We start from the raw sequence: 14,971 nt of genomic DNA on the forward strand, positions 1-14,971 counted from the left end.
GTTTAATAAAACCATCTGTGTTTTAATTCCATATTGCTCGGACCTCAGTTGCTTTATTAGTACCCAAGGGCAAATTTGTTGCACAGATACAGCTATCCAATAGTGTTCCACGGGAGGATTGTTAAACTAAACTATGCGACGCACCAAATATTTATTGGAAAATATATCGCTGGAAAACTACGATTCTTGTGATTCTATTGATGTCATTCCATTTCTAGATTTGAGTCACAACAGCAGGTCAAATCAATGTTTTTGTCTGGTTTGGTTTGGTTGGTTTTGTTGTAACAATGATAAATTACAACTTTTGGAGGGGGGCCAGTAAAAATTGTCTTGGGGCCAGTAAGTTTCAAACCAAAATGTTAACGTTGAGCCCTCCTACTGTAGAAGGGAAAAACTTATGGTGACGTTTAAGTCATATAGGTTAGGTTCATTCTACATTTAGTCATTTAGCAGACGCCCGTATCCAGAGCGACTTAGTTAGTACAGGGAAATGCTACACTAATACTTTTTTTGTATTTTGAATTGTACATGAGCAGCAACAAATAAAGCCTATGTTTTTAAATCTATGCAATCTTCATCAATAATAAGTAGGCATTTTTATATAAAATATCAAGAAATATCAGTTGTGAAAATTACAGTAATAAACTGACCCATCTGCAACCGATGCAAGCAAGCACACCCTACAATTTCCCCAGAAATTGTACCCTCTCTAGTTATTATTCTAGTTCCATGGGAGTAAATGGCAGCCCCTAGACTTGGGGCAGCCTTGGTCGTTAGGTGCGCTCTGTTTTGTCTTGTTTTGTCTTTTAATTCAGTTTTCTGCCAAGGTTTCCGGGGTTCTCTAACAAGAGAAGTTATTGTAAACATCAGGACTAAAACTCATGTGGATTTATTTCCCACTTTTCTGCTTCCAGCGGCAGATTTAGTGGGAATTCTAGCCAGTGCCGCGCTAGGCTTTGCTCATGCAGTGAAACGCCGAAGAAGGGGAGAGCGAGTGGGAGCGCTAGTTCGGCTACGCAGACGTGGAATCCGAACAGTGCTTCCAAGTTTTTTCCTCTCCAACATACGTTCACTGTGCAATAAAATGGACGAACTTCAGCTACTGATGGTGAAAAACAGAGACTTCAAATCGCATAGCCATGTCTCCGTAAAGGACAAAACCAAAGATTGGTTTTGTCCTTTACGGAGACATGGCTATGCGATTTTATCCCGGACACCGCCTTACATCTGGCAGGCTTTCAACTCGTGAGAGCTGACCAGGACACTGCACTCTCCGGCAAAACTAAAGGTGGTGGTATTTGTTTCTACATCTACAGGGGCTGGTGTGTAGATGTGACAGTGATTCTGCAACATTGTTCTCCGGATCTGGAATAATTGTTTATAATCTGTAAACCTTTTTACTCGCCACGTGAATTCGCTTCGCTCATTTTGGTCGGAGTTTACAGGTTAAAGAGGCCCAACGCATGCTCGCCGACCGGATTTTAAGTGTGGAGCAAGCAAATCCTGATTCTCTTGTTATCGTACTCGGCGACTTTAACAAAGGTAATCTCAGCCACAAACTCCCTAAATACAGACAATTCATCAAATACCCAACCATAGAAGAACACTGGATCACTGCTACACTACAGTCAGTAGAGCCTACCACGCCGTCCCTCGTGCAGTTTAGGCAGAAGTCCATGAGTGGTGACCAGGCCCGTAAAGAATACCCCCGCAGCCCCCGCACCGCGGGGGGGCCTCGCAGGGACGGGGGGCCTCGTGGGAGGTCTCCCGTTTTTTTTTTTTTTTTTATCCAATTTGAATTACATGGGATGCACACTATCAGGGGCGGTTTTAGGCACGGGCGGCATTTTTTCATGTCACGTGGGGGGCGCACGAGCATAAAATAAATAAATAAAAATCTCTGCGCCGCGAAGCGGTTTTCTCTTTTCTATCATTTCACTGTGTGGGGAATTGGCAAATTGGCGCCCCCTTCAGGCAGCTGCAGGCACCCCTGCTTGCTGAGACGGTGCCGTGCACAGAAGCTGTGTGAAAAAGGGGAGAGGGACAGACAGCTCATCTGACTGGGTCTCCCAAATGGAACGGACAATTCATAATATTATAAATATAGGCCTAAAGTTCCTGCACATTTTTGTTTTTTTTTAATTGTGTGAAATGGCGAATTAAAAAAAATGGGTATAGGCTAATTCTTACGTTGGTTAGCCTTTTTGCTATGATGCTTGCTATGCAACAACAATATTTCGGTTTTAACTCAACAAACACGAGATAACATTTCACCATAATAGTGTGCTTTGCAACAAAACTGTTACAAGTTAAGTTATTATTTATTTTCATTATTTAGGTTAGGCCCTGTAATTAGCCAACGGAATTTTCAAATCTGTAGGTAGTTTCAAAGACGAACATTTGCTATTTGCTACAACTATATTTCGTGACAAAGTATAGTTTAACGTCATAACTAAAAGTGTTCCTCCCTAAAAGTTATATTAATATAGCATGTAATAACAGACATTTAGCGTGTAAGGGCATGTTTATGTAACCCTCCTATTATGTTTGGCTGTTTTAGCTGTATAGAACATAATCGGTCTTACCACAACAGCCTTTTGATTTCAATGGGGGGGGGGGGGGGTAGAACCGCCACTGCACACTATGGTCTTATTGTCTTGTCTGTGTTTCCAGAGGTGATATGAAAATGAAGAAAAGTATATTTAATTGTGCTTTCTTTGTTAGCTAGGTAAGTGACGTGACGAAGCAGGTCAGGTGGTCACACAGACCGGCGACTGCGAGCCTGCTGCAAATAGGTAGCTAGCTCTAACTGTAGGAAAAATGAAACGCACATTTGAAAGCGGTGCCCGAAAGCGGTGCCCAAAAGCGGCATTCCAAAAAAAAAAAAAAAGAATTAAATGCCAAACTTACAAAAATTACTAGTCTTTTTCAACCAGCCGGTGAAGGAGGGTGCACAGAAGAGACAGGTATTGTACTGTTTGCTATAGCTAACATTACTGTACCACGTAGTGTAAGGGGCCCCATTATCGTCCACTCTAAATCTCCAACGTTCGGGGCCCCATTATCGTCCACAGAAGATATGCAGCAGCAACGAAAGAAAGTAACTTATCGATATGTACACATCTTATATTGCTGCACACCAAATTACAGCTTCTTACTTTGAGATCTGAGTATCTAAATACGCTCTCAAACCGTATGTGTAGCATCTGCCTTGCGCAGCGTCAAACTGAAATTTCTCCATTGAAAGTGGTTGGGTGGACGATAATGGGGCTAACTGCTAAAATCAGGAAAATAGCTAGCTAACGTTATACTTTGACAGCTGTACTGCTCTGTCTGTGTTGTGCTTCCTAGCGTTAACAGCGAGCCTCCTTTCCAAGAGCCAGGAAAATTAGCCTTCTTGCTCCTTTATTGACTTCCTATCAAGCTGACAACATTGAAATGGAGTGAAACTACAAAAAAGAGAAAGTAGAAAAAGTGCTTAATTAGCCTATAAAATATTACATAACTGACATTATTAGAGTGAGCGGCCCCATTATTGTCCACTCTAAATCTCCAACAAGGTTCTGCAAGTCCTGCGAAGTCAGGCAGCAGTGAGGAGCCAGGCAGCAGTGAGGTGGCAGGCAGCAGTGAGGTGGCAGGCAGCAGTGAGGAGCCAGGCAGCAGTGAGGAGCCAGGCAGCAGTGAGGTGGCAGGCAGCAGTGAGGTGGCAGGCAGCAGTGAGGTGGCAGGCAGCCGTGAGGAGGCAGGCAGCAGTGAGGAGCCAGGCAGCAGTGCGGTGGCAGGCAGCAGTGCGGTGGCAGGCAGCAGTGCGGTGGCAGGCAGCAGTGAGGAGCCAGGCAGCAGTGAGGAGCCAGGCAGCAGTGAGATGGCAGGCAGCAGTGAGGAGGCAGGCAGCAGTGCGGTGGCAGGCAGCAGTGCGGTGGCAGGCAGCAGTGCGGTGGCAGGCAGCAGTGAGGAGGCCTCGGGTAGCCGCACCACAGTCAGATGATAATACTACACTTTACCCTGGTGACCGGGCACATTTCCCGGTGGATATTACTGATGCTGACATGAAAAAGTTCATTTTAAGGCAGGGACCATGTAAATTTGAAGGTCCGTATCCTAAAGATAAAAAGGGGAGATGTTTTTCTAAAGATTTTTATCATAGAGTGTCAAAAAAAGGAACCAAGATACAACGCAAATGGCTGTGTTACTCCCCAAAAATTGACAGAGTATATTGTGAGCCCTGTTGGCATTTTGCTGAGAGAAGATCTGCATGCCATAACAGTGCCTGGGCTACGGGAATAAATGATTGGCAAGGACTTTCTAGAAAAATAAAAGACCACGAACACACTCGCTCACATATGGCAGCTTGTGTAGTGTATGACACATGGCAAGGACATCAAAGTATTGATGAGCAGATTTCCGCTGAATATAAAAAAGAAGTCACGTTTTGGTCAGAGGTATTAACAAGAATTGTTGATGTTACGTTGACACTTGCATCATGCAACGTTGCATTTCGTGCTGATCGTGAGAAACTAGGAGAAATCAATAACGGAAACTTTTTATCTGTTATAGAACTTCTCGGCAGATATGACCCTATATTACAGAGGTTAATTTCCAGTGAAAGTAAAACGAAATACTTAAGCCCAAAAATTCAAAATGAAATGATTTCTATTATGGCACAGAAGGTTCAAAACGAGATAGTGAAAGAGGTCCACGACGCAGAATTTTATTCGGTAATAATGGACACAACTCAAGACATTTCCAAAGTAGATCAACTCAGCCAGGTGCTGCGTCACGTAACAATTTCAAAAGATGAAAATGACACTCCGTTAGAGGTCAAAATACATGAAAGCTTTATGGGTTTCCATGCAGTGCATGATCAAAGCGCATCTGGTTTGGAGAAAGACATAGTTGGCCTTTTAGAGAAGAAGGGTATATCTGTCAATAAATGCCGAGGACAGGGATATGATGGTGCAGCCACAATGAGTGGGGCGTACTCCGGGCTACAAAAACGCATCTCAGACAGAGAACGTAACGCCATCTATATTCACTGCGCTTCTCACAATTTAAACCTTGTCCTGAACGATGCATGCCAAAATGTAACGAAGGTAAAAGATTTCTATGATACTGTACAAAAACTATATGTATTTTCAGTGGTAGCATCAAAAGATGGGAACTCCTGGAGACAGAGTTCAAAGCAGGGCCTACACTTAAACGGCTATGCCCAACGCGTTGGGCATCCCGGCATGATGCTGTGCGCTCTCTCCGCTTTCGCTTTAAAGACGTGATGAAAGCACTGACGAAAATATGTCTATTGTCCAAAAAAAAGGAAGAGTGTGCTGAGGCCGAGGGACTCAAACACAGCATGGAGAATTTCGAGTTTGTCCTCCAAACAGTTATACAGGGTAAACTTCTCGAAACTGTAAATTTTGTTTCACAGAGCCTCCAGAAACAGAATGTGGATATTTTGCAGGCAAGCGAATATCTAGCCGGTGTAACGGAGAGCCTTGCTGCACTCAGAGGGGAGTTTCAAAGCCTTAAAGAAAGTGCCCAAGATCTTGCCCAGTCCTGGGGCATTTCTCCCACATTTCTTCAAAAACCCGCCAGGCGCACCAAGAGGCATTTCGATGAGTTATGCGAGGATGAGAGGCTGTTGGATCCCGAGGAGCACTTTAAAGTGTCAGTGTTTTACCAGACTGTAGACATAGCCATTACACAAGTCACCCGTAGGTTCAGTGGAATGCAAGAGGTGGCAAGGAGGTTTGGGTTCCTACGCCCACGAGAACTCCTGTCAAAGTAAGACAATGATATGTACCAGTCAGCGAGTGCCCTTGCTGAGCAATACTCTGACGACTTATCCGCGGACTTCCCAGACCAGGTGCTCGCCTTAAGACAAGCGTTAGAGTTCGCCATCAGGGAAATAAAAAATGGCTCAATTTATGATTTGGCGAACACGCTAATAATAAAACACAACTCTATATTATCAAGTGTGCCTGATGTAGCCACGGCCATCACATTATTTTTGACAATACCCGTGACTGTTGCATGCGCCGAAAGGTCATTTTCAAAGCTGAAACTGATAAAAACGTATCTCAGAAGCACCATGTCACAAGAGAGGCTGTCAGGTCTGGCCATCCTTAGCATAGAAAATGAACGTGCGCGCAGTTTAGACGTAAAGAGTGTGGTAAAAGACTTTGCACACAGATTTGTTAAAAGACGCGCACATGTGTATAAACCTGCAAACCTGTAGAAAGTGTATCGACTATATGTAGTCCTATTTGTTATGTTGTTGTAACATATACTCTGTTTGAGCGTTTTTTTCTGATTGAATAAATTTCCCTCACAACACAAGCTTGAGTTTTGATATCGTGCATTTATTATAAGGCTCTCAGAATGTTCCAAAAAGTTCAGTTGATCGTGTCTGGGTCCTGTTCGGCCCGTCGGTATTTGTATTACATTATCCCTATATGTGGGGGGAGGGGGGGGGGGCTCTCAGACTTATTCTGCGGGGGGGCCTCATGTGTTTCTGTTACGGGCCTGACTTTAGAGTATTCCAAAGTATACTTTTAAGTACTTTAGGAAGTATACTTTATGAACTGAAAGTGCACTACACCGGTACTTTACAGTATTCCAAAGTAAACCTCAAATACACTATAAGTGTACTTTACAGTGTACTAAATTACTTAAAAAGTGGGCCAATTCAGTTTACTTAGTACATAAATAGTATATAAATAGGTACACTGCTAGTATACTTTAAGTTACATGATAATAGTATACTTTTTTATACTAAGTATACTTACAAAATAAACTTGAAGTATACTTCTTTTTTGTAAGGGCTGTCAACAAACTCTACAGCAATTGCAGAGAAAATAAAATGTTTTGTGTTCTCTAGTCTTTGATTGTGTATGATAACAATGAATCAAATTTCGGAAATGAAATAATGAAATCGCTAACTCTACTTTAGAACACTAGGCTACATAATCAGTTGGCAGTATTTTAACTATGGCTGCTGTGTGCTTATTAGAGCTAGCCTACCTAGAGACTGCAGAGGTCTATTTGGCTGGTTTTGAGTTGTTGCAAGTTAATTGTTGCAAGTGTTACAAGTTGTGGCAAGTTAACTTAATGTATTTCAAACGTCAGTTAAAACTTACAGCAGTTATGTTAGCTAGCTAGTTATTTACTCATAGATCATTAGAATTATTCAACAATTTTTTGGGGGGGATATTTCTGCAGCGAAGTGCAGATGGAGGAGGAGAGATTGAGCTGGATGAACAGTCAGAGGCAGGGAAAAGTGAGAGAGTGGAGACAGACAGGGGAGAGAGAGGTGGAAGACAGGAGAGCCATGAAGAGGAAAGTAAGGGAGTGATGAACACAGTAGCAGCAGATAACATTAGACAGGGGGCAAGTGCACTGCTACGCACATCAGCTTAACCTAGTTTTATGCCACACCTGTCAGGCCATAACAGAGGCCAGGGATCACTTCGACCTGCTGCAGAGTGTGTACTCATTTTTCAGTGTTTCACTTGTAAACCATCACAAATTCAAAGATGTTCAAAATCAGCTGGGGTTAAAGCCATCTGAACTTGTGCAGCTTTCAAAGACCCGGTGGTCAAGCCAGTTGAGGTCTGTAAATGCCATCTTAGAGGCTCAACGTGTGCTCGCCAGCCAGATACTGAGTGTGGAGCATGAAAATCCGGATTCCTTGGTTATTGTGCTAGGCGACTTTAACAAAGGCAATCTCACTCAAGAACTCCCAAAATATAGACAATTCATCAAATGCCCTACCAGAGAAGGAAACACCTTGGATCACTGCTACTCTACAATCAGCAAAGCATACCATGCGGTCCCCCGAACAGCACTGGGTCACTCTGACCACGCCATGGTCCACCTGATTCCTGCATACAGGCAGAAGCTAAAGCGCTGTAAGCCTGCTGTGAGGACATCAAAACAGTGGACCAGTGAAGCTATGGAGGATCTGCGGGCGTGCTTGGACTGCACTGACTGGGACATGTTCACGACTGCTACCAATAGTCTGGATGAGCTCACAGAGGCTGTGACATCATACATCAGCTTCTGTGAGGACTGCTGTATACCAACACGCACCAGGGTAAGCTACAATAACGACAAACCCTGGTTTACAGCTAAACTCAGAAGGTTGAGGTCAGAGAAAGAGGCCGCGTTTAGGAGTGGGGACAAAGACAGTTTCAAGGAGTCGAAGAACAGGTTTAGCAAGGCGGTGAGGGAGGCTAAACGACTGTACTCAGAGAGACTAAAACACCAATTCTCTGCAAACGACTCTGCTTCTGTCTGGAGAGGGCTTAGGCAGATTACCAACTACAAGCCCAGAGCCCCCCACTCCACTAACGACTCCCGCCTGGCCAATGACCTGAATGAGTTCTACTGCAGATTTGAAAGACAATTGGACAGTCCTGAACTACCCCTTCCCACCCAGGAGGCCTCCCACCTCCCCCCCTCTACAGTGACGACTCTCTCCATTCAGGAGGGTGAAGTTAACAGACTTTTCAAGAGGCAGAATCCCCGCAAAGCAGCTGGGCCGGACTCTGTCTCTCCAGCCACCCTCAAGCACTGCGCTGACCAGCTGTCTCCGGTGTTTACCTACATCTTTAACACCTCCCTTGAGACATGCCATGTGCCAGCCTGTCTCAAGTCCTCCACCATCATCCCTGTGCCCAAAAAGCCAAGGCCAACAGGACATAATGACTACAGACCCGTCGCCCTGACCTCTGTGGTAATGAAGTCTTTCGAGCGCCTGGTGCTGGCACACCTTAAATCCATCACTGACCCTCTACTGGACCCCCTGCAGTTTGCCTACAGAGCCAACAGGTCTGTGGACGATGCAGTTAACATGGCCCTCCACTTCACCCTACAGCACCTGGACTCCCCAGAATCCTATGCCAGGATCCTGTTTGTGGACTTCAGCTCTGCCTTCAATACCATCATCCCCGCCCTGCTTCAGGACAAGCTCTCCCAGCTGAACGTGCCTGATTCCACCTGCAGGTGGATCACAGACTTCCTGTCTGACAGGAAGAAGTGCGTTAAGCTGGGAACACAAGTCTCTGACTCCCGGTCCATCAGCACCGGATCACCTCAGGGCTACGTCCTTTCTCCTCTGCTCTTCTCCCTGTACACCAACAGTTGCACCTCCAGTCATCCGTCCGTCAAACTCCTGAAGTTTGCGGACGACACCACCCTTATTGGGCTCATCTCTGGTGGAGACGAGTCTGATTATAGGTGGGAAGCGGCCAACCTGGTGACCTGGTGCAGCCAGAACAACTTAGAGCTCAATGCTCTTAAGACAGTGGAGATGGTTGTGGACTTCAGGAGGAACACAGCCCCACTCACCCCCATCACCCTGTGTGACTCCCCAGTTAACACTGTGAAGTCCTTCCGCTTCCTGGGCACTATCCTCTCCCAGGACCTCAAGTGGGAACTGAACATCAGCTCCCTCATCAAGAAAGCACAACAGAGGATGTACTTCCTTCGGCAGCTGAAGAAGTTCAACCTGCCAAAGACAATGATGGTGCACTTCTACTCAGCCATCATTGAGTCCATCCTCACCTCCTCCATCACCGTCTGGTACGCTGCTGCCACTGCCAAGGACAAGAGCAGACTGCAGCGTATCATCCGCACTGCTGAGAAGGTGATTGGCTGCAATCTGCCTACCCTCGAGGACCTGCACACCTCGAGGACCCTGAGGCGAGCGAGGAAGATTGTGGCCGACTCCTCCCACCCTGGACACTCCCTGTTTCAGTCACTCCCCTCCGGCAGAAGGCTGCGGTCCATCAGGACCAATACCTCACGCCACAAAAACAGTTTCTTCCCTTCCGCTGTTGGCCTCTTCAACAAGGCCAAGGGACCACACTGACTCTAATGACTTCTTGCTTAAAACACACTGCTTTTTGCACTGCATTACAAAATGGTATCTTGTACATTTGTATTTTTTGTAATATTTGTATTTTTGTATTTTTATATTGTAATTTACGGCAATTTATATTTTATTTTATTGTATATTTAATTATATTCTAATCCCACTTAGTACTGCTAGTTTATGTACCCTTAGTATAGATAGTCCACATATTTAAATTTTAGGTATATGTTTATTGTATGCACCTTCCTGCCAAAGCAAATTCCTTGTCTGTGCAAACTTTCATGGTGAATAAATCCCATTCTGATTCTGATTCTAGAGAATCTTCCTGCAGTTCTTCAGTGTCTCTCCAGCATTAACAACTCCATGGCAGTAGGACTCCATGCTATTGATCATGTTCAAAACCTTTCTGTCCGTGACCGAGAACCTGCACAAATATCTGCAAGGTGAAACAGTAGACCTTGCTAGGGCTTCTGAGTACAAAGGAGCTGTGTGTGACACTTTAAAACAGATGCGCACAGATGAGAAAGCTACTATGTTGTATGATACTGCCAGGACCCTTTGTGCAGCAAATCAGATCCCAGAGCCAAGTGCTGCTACCAGACAAAGGCAGAAGCAGAAACGCATGGAGGCTTATGTAGTAGACTCTAGTTGTGGAGCAGTAAGTGACCTTAGTGATGCAGAGAAGATGAAAAGAAACCTTGCCTTGACAGAATGGTTGCTGAGATGGATCAACGTTTTTCATCTCTTAACAGCCAAATTCTGAGAGGTGTTCAGGCCTGTAATCCTGGCTCACATAGCTTTCTCAGTGAGGAGCACCTCCAAGGTCTGGCAGACCATTATAAGGTTAATCTAAAATCGGAGGAGGTTTTAGTGGCCAAAAACTATCTGTCTCACAAAAAAATCAGGGGACATGCAGTATGTTTTAAATCTGCTTGATCAAGTCATGTTCCCAACCTTGACACAGATACTCAAGATCTCTCTGACAATTCCAGTAAATAGCTGTAGCTGTGAACGCTCATTCAGTGTGTTGAGATGGCTCCATACATGGCTGAGGTGCACAATGGGGCAAGACAGGCTTCACAATCTTGCTGTCCTATCAGTTGAGAGGGAACAACTTTGTAACTTGAGTCCGAGTAAAGTGATTGACCGTTTTGCCACAGTAAAGAGCAGGCGGTACAGTTTAATGCCAAAAAAAATGAACAAACTCAGTATCAACTTGATGATGGACAATACTTTTATTTACAGTTTAGTTTTTTGAATACGTTTTCTTTATGGTTATTATATTTGCATATTTACATTTAGTCAATTATCTGACTCTCTATCCAGAGCGACTTACAGTAAGTACAGGGACATTCCCCTGAAGCAAGTAGGCTTAAGTGCCTTGCCCAAGGACACAACGTCATTTAGCACGGCCGGGAATCAAACCAGCAACCTTCTGATTACTAGCCCGATTCCCTAACCGCTCAGCCACCTGACTCCTCTAGTTAAACAGGATGACATCATTCTGAAATACCATGCGCAATTTTATGCCAAAGCTAATACTCATATGCACAGCTAGATAATCAGCGTCAGCGCCCTTGGGTACCCAGCATGCAGTGCGGCATGTCAAAAATGCAAAGACTTGTGGAAAATAGTAGTTACAACAGCCGTGCGAGGGATTTCAGTTGTTGTGTTTGTTCAGTTAGATGTTTGTAATGTTATTGTTTGTTAGTTAATACAATCTTGTTGGTCACCCTGATTGTGCATGTTGTGTAGTTTAATAGGACCAGAGAGTCGGCTGCTGTACTATCACAAGCTAATCTCGCAAGCAGCTGAGCATGAGCTCTGCCTAGCCCTGTTGCCCACATGACTATTGTTAGTTGTGCATTGACTGAGATTCTGGAAAGAGATCAACTCAAGAAGAGTTCCAATATCCTTTAAAAAGCTTATACTCTGCGCTTTCTATTCATAAAATCTTAACAGTTGGTGTGTAGCAGAGAGGATAGAGAGACTGACTTGTAACCTTATGCTCATGAGTTCAAATCCCCATTCAGCCTATTGTTGTTGGCCAAACATGAAGTCGTTTTGCTCTCTGCCAACGCTGGACCTGGTCGCCAACCGGAAACCAGTCTCCATGACGGGCAACAGCGAGTTTCCCGGTCCCTTCCCACGTCTACCAAGTTGAACAATGGATTTTGGTGTTTCAAAACCCATTGGCTGCTGTATGAATGAGCGGAGCTAGTTCAGGCATGGCACTCTGGCAGCGCGCGCCATATCACCCATCGCCGTGTTCTCAGCCCATAGGCTTAGCTTGATAGGCGGCGCTATAAAGTCGCACACATGCACGCACACGCGTCCTCGATTACCTTTGTGTACCATTGCTGGTCGCGCCCCGTTCTCTGTGTTGTGTTGGCCTGTCTGTCGTTCGCGTTTCCCTGTCCGTCTCTTCGGTCTCGGACGGCGTGTGCGTGTTTTTGCCTATCAGCCTATCTGGCATATCCGAGGAGCGACATTTGCAGATACTGTCGCGAATCATGTTCAGGTTTTTTCGGTGCACTCACCTGTTGGACAGGCGTCTGATCGATTGCGGGGTGTAGGGTTGGACATATCGTGCAAGGACAACGCAATGTGCACGCTTCTCAGTCTACTAGCAGTCAACAATAATAGGAGCATTAATGCATTGCTGCACAAGCCCGCATTCGAAGAAGCAGCCAGAGTTCGCTAGGTAGCTACTTAAGCCATTAGTAGTGTTACTGTTACTAAGCTGCCCTGTTTGTCACTGCTTGACCGAGCCGAACAGAAGTGCTTGCTGTATTCGCGCCGTTTAAATTGGTTGTTAGAATCGTGGAGCAGATCCAATCTACTCGCTCGCATTTGATGACGTTTAATTCAATTCCGAGCAGCGGTATGATGAATACAGCGGAAGCACTGGAGTGCATCGTCCTAGTGACATTTTAAGTAGCCTAACAATGGAGACGGCAAACGTTGTCGGTTAAGAGCAGTAATAGTTTAATAGGATGTGTCCTGTAAAGGAATGAATCTATGATGCTAATCCTGCTGCTATTTCATATACTACTAGTTATGTCTCTTACTTAAGAGACGCATCTTAAGGTCCCATGACATGCTGTTTTGGATGCTTTATACAGCCTTAGCGGTCCCCTAATATTGTAGCCTATCTGGTCTACGGTCATTTGCACGCATGTTGTCTTATGACATCATAAGAGGAACATTTTTAGTTGGAGCGTTGACCTTCTTTTTCTCAAGGCAGAGAAGAATACCCTGGCCCGGTTACACCTTTAGATATACCAATGTGTACTGACAATGCTGAACATATGTGTCTGATGTAATCAACGCGTCAGATAATGAGTAACAATAATGACGAACCGAGAAGCTTGTGAGACGGTCTGCATGAAGCCAGCTATACTGATTGCAATAGGTATCTGCATGCTGCAGGTAGCCTGCAGGGACGCTTCCCCGAAGTGAAGACCGTCAACCCCTGCCTAGCTTCGATATTCTTATACATACCATGATGCGTTCTCTGTGAGCCCTCTGCCTGTAAACATGTCTGTGCTGTGCCCTTTGCAGGGTGCACCGTTTCGAGTCCTGCAAGCTGCAACCGTGTCCATCAAAGCATTGGTGGCAGGTGTCCAGTTGTACGTTTGTTGTGCGGATCCTTCATCATGCAGTCTTCTGGGGAGCCCGTCTATCCATCTTGTTATGAGCGGTGCATGGAAGCAGTGGGCTGAAAGCAGACAAACGTCTTCCTAACACTCCCCCTTTACTGCACAAACTACTGTAGTGTCCACTGAGACAGGGGTGCATCGTGCTAAGTCCAAGCTGACACCCTGCTCGATACAGTGTTTCTCGGGTTCTGTGGTGTAAAGGTACCCCCACTGTGATGGTCCAAACTAACTACCTTTTGTCCCCTCTCCTTCATGCGCCGGTACCTGCTGTACTGCCCCCGGGCGACACCTGATGAGCCCCTGTTTACCAGTGACGCAGCCGGTGAGGCCACAACCAGATCGTGGCTCACGCAACTACACTAAGTTCTGTGTGAGCGCTATGGCCTGTCCCCGGAGCTGTATACAGCATATTCCTTCCGGAACAGGGCGGCTGCTTCTGGTGTCCACGTCCGCGCTGGACGTTGTGGAAGCGCAGAACTCATGAGCGCTTGAGAACAGAGACCGGGACTGTGTCGGGCGATGCTTGCAGCCGGTACACAATAGAGGCTTGCATTGGATAACGCTCTGCGACTATCTACTCTAGGCCGAGCAGCTGAGCAGGCGCTCAAGAAGAAGCCGAGCAGGCGCTCAAGAAGAAGCCGAGCAGGCGCTCAAGAGGAAGCCGAGCAGGCGCTCAAGAGGAAGCCGAGCAGGCGCTCGAGCAGGCGCTCAGGAAGCCGAGCAGGTGCTCAGGAAGCCGCGAAAGCGCTCAGGAAGCCGAGCAGGCGCTCAGGAAACCGAGCAGGCGCTCGAGAAGGCGCTCAAGCTGAGCAGGCCTCCAAGCTGAGCAGGCCTCCAAGCTGAGCAGGCGCTCAAGAAGCTGAGCAGGCGCTCAGGAAACCGAGCAGGCGCTCGAGAAGGAGCCGAGCAGGCGCACAAGAAGAAGCCGAGCAGGCGCTCAAGAAGAAGCCGAGCAGGCGCTCAAGAAGAAGCCGAGCAGTCGCTCAAGAAGAAGCCGAGCAGGCGCTCAAGAAGAAGCCGAGCAGGTGCTCAAGCCGAGCAGGCCTCGAAGACGAGCGGGCGCTCGGGAAGTGTTGGAAAAATTGAAGATGTAACACATTTATCCTGTATAAGAATGATTCTGTGTTCAGTATTCCTTGGGTGCAAAGAGAGGCCTAACCCCAAATCTGAACTCTGGGTAAACATACAGGACCCTTATCTTGGGGCTGAGGACTTAGAAGAAGGGGGTTGGTTTGGTTGTTTCAAGGAGATACTTTGTGACAAGGACTATAGGTGGAGACGCAAGATCTGGTGACCATTTGTTGACACCTATGTGAAGGAGTTTACGACCCCAGGACCGGAGATCCTGTTGTTGTGTTTCAATCAGGGTTGATGTCGTAAACACGCACACACGTAAACACGTACGCACACACGCGCGCCAGGTCTATGCAAGGGA

General features: G+C 46.1%; 1 protein-coding gene across 1 annotated transcript in view; it reads left to right on the plus strand.

The window, feature by feature from the left end:
• The window catches only part of yju2 (YJU2 splicing factor homolog), a 351,236-nt gene that overhangs the window by 26,866 nt on the left and 309,399 nt on the right, over positions 1 to 14,971 (plus strand). The gene's annotated exons all lie outside the window — the stretch shown is intronic.

The sequence above is a fragment of the Osmerus eperlanus genome, chromosome 9 (genome assembly GCF_963692335.1).
Source record: "Osmerus eperlanus chromosome 9, fOsmEpe2.1, whole genome shotgun sequence".
In the NCBI taxonomy this organism is placed as follows: domain Eukaryota; kingdom Metazoa; phylum Chordata; class Actinopteri; order Osmeriformes; family Osmeridae; genus Osmerus; species Osmerus eperlanus.